The following is a 5,265-nucleotide window of genomic DNA, read 5'->3' as shown; positions in this document are numbered from 1 at the left end:
GCCAAATTCTCCCCGCCATATTAGGATGGCGGGGGAGACCGCTGCGGTAAAAAACACCGCCCGGCTGTTTTCCGCCCCGGTCGCCTTCCTAATGCATATTTCGGGACCCCCGCCCTCGAGGCGGGCGGTCCCGTTTCCCGATAGGGTGGCGGGCGGGCAAAGCCCGCCCGCCATCCTAATGGCCCCCTAACTAACAATAATATTAACTTTACATTTAATAAAACATACTTTAAACACCGAAATACTAAATCTCAAACCATGCCTAGACAACCATATTAATACGTAAAAATACCACACATAATTACAGCATATAACAAGGCCAAATTCAAACAACTAACTTAGAACTACACTAAACAGTATCAAACTAATATCAAAATTAACATGAAACACACTTCAAAACATTTAAAACAAACCTTACCTTTAGCGACGTGAAGTGTCTCCCAACCGCAAGCTTCTCTTCAACCCAAATGACACAACGCGGTTGCAAAATAAAAGACCCAAAACATAATAAAAAGGTTAACATAATAAATATATCATTTAAATCATTTAAATGTTACTTGACTAGTAAAAAATACAATACTATGTCAATAAAATTGTACACATTTTTGTACTATTATTAAAATATGTAACAAAATAAACCTACATTGTAAAATTAAAAAATAGAAATATTATGAAAATAATATTTATTATTATATTAAAAAAAGTAATACAAATGTACAAAAAAATTAGAAATGTTTTACAAAAATTACATGATTAAACATCTGTTAAAAATGTGTTTTCAAGTGTAAATATGGTATAAAAATAAATATTTATGTTAAAAATATTAATATTCATTAAAACAAATTAATATGTACACGAAACATGTATTCAAAATTTAAAAATGTACATTTTATTTAATAAAAGTACACTTTCTTTGAAAAACTGTATACCATACCTAATACTGTCTTAAATATAATTTGTTAATACATTTTACAATTTACTTTACAATTGAAAAAAATTGAAATTTTTTAAAATTGAGCAGAAATGTACAAAAATATGTTTCTAAATACATGCATTGATATATTTGTATAAAATACAAATATAATAAAAATGTTTACTGTTTCACTCTACTCATATTGAATTAAAAAAAATATAACAACAAAAGAAAAATGTATTATTAGTATTTATTTTATTGTCTTTACATTAGATACTATTTACATAGATAATATGGACACTAATTAATTATAATTTACTATTCCCACTACAGTCTACATTAAATTTGGGTAGGTGCTGGACACTAATTAAATATAATTTACTATTCCAACTCCAGTCTACATAAAATTGGGGTAGGTGCTGGACACTAATTAAAATTAATTTACTATTCTCACTCCAGTCTACATTAAATTCGAGTAGGTGCTGGACACTAATTAAATATAATTTACTATTCCAACTCCAGTCTACATAAAATTGGGGTAGGTGCTGGACACTAATTAAATATAATGTAATATTCCAACTCCAGTCTACATTAAATTGGGGTAGGTACTGGACACTAATTAAATATAATTTAATATTCCCACTCCAGTCTACATTAAAATGGGGTAGGTGCTGGACACTAATTAAATATAATCTACTATTCCTACTCCAGTCTACATTAAATTGGGATAGGTGCTGGACACTAATTCAAATTAATTTACTATTCCCACTCCAGTCTACATTAAATTGGGGTAGATGCTGGACACTAATTAAATGTAATTTACTATTCCAACTCCGGTCTACATAAAATTGGGTTAGTTACTGGACACTATTCAAATATAATTTACTATTCCAACTGCAGTCTACATTAAATTGGGGTAGGTGCTGGACACTAATTTAATATAATTTACTATTCCCAGTCCAATCTACATTAAATCGGTGTAGGTGCTGGACACTAATTAAATATAATTTACTTTTCCCACTCCACTCTGCATTAAATTGGGGTAGGTGCTGGACATTAATTCAATATAGTTTACTATTCCCACTCCAGTCTTTATTAAATTGGGGTAGGTGCTGGACACTAATTAACTATAATGTACTATTCCAACTCCAGTCTACATAAATTTGGGGTAGGTGCTGGACACTAAATAAAATAATTTACTATTCCAACTTCAGTCTACATAAAATTGGGGTAGGTGCTAGACACTAATTAAATATAATTTACTATTCCATCTCCAGTCTACATAAAATTGGGGTAGGTGCTGGACACTAATTAAATATAATTTACTATTCCAACTCCAGTCTACATAAAATTGGGGTAGGTGCTGGATACTAATTAAATATAATTTACTATTACCACTTCAGTCTACATTACATTGGGGTAGGTGCCGGACACTAATTAAATATAATTTACTATTCCCACTCAAGTCTACATTAAATTGGGGTAGGTGCTGGACACTAATTAAAATTAATGTACTATTCCCACTCCAGTCTACAATAAATTGGGGTAAATGCTGGACACTAATTAAATGTAATGTACTATTCCAACTCCAGTCTACATAAAATTAGTGTAGGTACTGGACACTAATTAAATATAATTGACTATTCCAACTCCAGTCTACATTAAATTGGGGTAGGTGCTGGACAGTAATTAAATATAATTTACTATTCCAACTCAAGTCTACATAAAATTGGGGTAGGTGCTGGACACAAATTAAATATAATTTATTATTCCAACTCCAGTCTACATAAAATTGGGGTAGGTGCTGGACACTAATTAAATATAATTTAGTATTCCAACTCCAGTCTACATTAAATTGGGGTAGGTGCTGGACACTTATTAAATATAATTTACTATTACCACTCTGGTCTACAATAAATTGGGGGTAGGTGCTGGACACTAATTAAATATAATTTACTATTCCATCTCCAGTCTAAATAAAATTGGGGTAGGTGCTGGACACTAATTAAATATAATTTACTATTCCAACTCCAGTCTACATAAAATTGGGGTAGGTGCTGGACACTAATTAAATATAATTTACTATTACCACTCCAGTCTACATTACATTGGGGTAGGTGCTGGACACTAATTAAATATAATTTACTATTCCCACTCAAGTCTACATTAAATTGGGGTAGGTGCTGGACACTAATTAAAATTAATGTACTATTCCCACTCCAGTCTACAATAAATTGAGGTAAATGCTGGACACTAATTAAATGTAATGTACTATTCCAACTCCAGTCTACATAAAATTAGTGTAGGTACTGGACACTAATTAAATATAATTGACTATTCCAACTCCAGTCTACATTAAATTGGGGTAGGTGCTGGACAGTAATTAAATATAATGTACTATTCCCACTCCAGTCTACATTAAATTGGGGTAGGTGCTGGACACTAATTAAATATAATTTACTATTCCAACTCAAGTCTACATAAAATTGGGGTAGGTGCTGGACACGAATTAAATATAATTTATTATTCCAACTCCAGTCTACATTAAATTGGGGTAGGTGCTGGACACTAATTAAATATAATTTACTATTCCCACTCCAGTCCACCATAAATTGGGGTAGGTGCTGGACACTGAATAAATATAATTTACTATTCCAACTCCAGTCTACATTAAATTGGGATTGGTGCTGGATACTAATTAAAATACAACAGAGCAAATACAACAGAGCAGCCAGCACAGAACAACTTGAGACACCAACCACAGACACACACACAACTCACCCATCACACAACCCACACACCATCAGCACTCCTCCAAAAGCTCTCACACATACACCTACCAAAACAGACGTCACTTGCACCCACACACCCATCCAACCACATCATTCCTCACCACCACCCATCACCATGCCCCCTAAGAAGAATCCACTGTTCACAGAGTCAGAGTTAGAAATATTGGTAGATGAGATCCTTGGAGTAGAGCCACATTTGTTGGGCACATTCGTACAAAAGACCCCCATGTCAGAAAAAACCAGGATGTGGGTCAGGATCGTGGACAAGGTGAACGCACAAGCGCCAGCGTATCGCACAAAGACCGACATCCAGAACAGGTGGTATGATGTGTGCAGGAGGGTCAAGAAGCTCCTCGAGAAGGAACACGCCTTGTGCCAGGTCCTTCGAGGAGAAGGTGTGGGACATCCTACCACCAGATGGCATCCATTGCCTACCAGACATACCAGAACCTGGTGAGTACACAACCAATATACTGAATATTGTGTCGCAATACACACACATCACCATTAAGGGGACAGTGAGACCATGCACTGATAGCACAGGCATAGTAAACCAAAGTCAAATAGCTCAAGAAGTGTATGGCAGTCACACAAACACAATATTGGCCGCCTCATAGTGATTTGTAAGTGTCTCATGACATGTACAAACCTACCAACAAATAGGGCAAGGCAGTGGCACTACTCTGAGTAAACACTGTCAGACATCCCTGCCACCACAACCACTATCTCACAGTGAAGCTGACTGACAGGAAGGAAAAGTGGGTCTGCTGCTGAAGTGAGTTCATACAAAAACATGATGGGGTTATTGTCACAGATAATGCCCCCTCTCACAATTGCACCATCAACACCTCTCTGAAGAATGCTCACCTCAGAGGGGCCTGAAATGGCCTGGCAAGTACTCTGGGACTGGGCACTGTTGTGGGGAGCACACACCTCTACTGGGAATCGGCCACCACCAAACACCAGGACTCCACAGTCAGCCATCTTGTCAGCACAGGAACCCCCCCTCACAGGGATGCTGAGTCAGAAGGAGGGAAGTGGGGGCATGCTGGGAAGGGGGGTGTAGGCCAGAGCATGCTGGAAGTTGCAGTCACTCACAATACCCACCCACCCACATGGCCCAGCAAGTTCACACTGAACCATGCTCACCTCACAGGGGGGAACTGACAAGATCTCTGTGACAGGGCACTGTTGTGGAGAGCACAAGGCCCTGCTGGGAATTTGCCACCAGTAAACACCAGGACTCCACTGGCTGCCATCTTGTCAGCACAGGCACACACCCTCACAGGGAAGCTGAGTCAGAAGGAGGGAAGTGAGGGCATGCTGGGAAGGGGGTATAGGCCAGAGCATGCTGGGAGTTGCAGTCATTCACAATACCTACCCACCCACATGGCCCAGCAAGTTCACACTGAACCATGCTCATCTCACAAGGGGTGGAAATGGGCTGGCAAGTACCCTGGGACTGGGCTATGTTGTTGGGAGCACAAGGCCCTGCTGGAAATTGGCCACTAGCAAACACCAGGACTCCACTGTGGCTGCCATCTTGTCAGCACAGGCACA

The sequence above is a fragment of the Lissotriton vulgaris genome, chromosome 3_1 (genome assembly GCF_964263255.1).
Source record: "Lissotriton vulgaris chromosome 3_1, aLisVul1.2, whole genome shotgun sequence".
Taxonomy (NCBI): Eukaryota; Metazoa; Chordata; class Amphibia; order Caudata; family Salamandridae; genus Lissotriton; species Lissotriton vulgaris.
The sequence above is the reverse complement of the archived record's forward strand: the minus strand, read 5'-3'. Positions refer to the sequence as shown.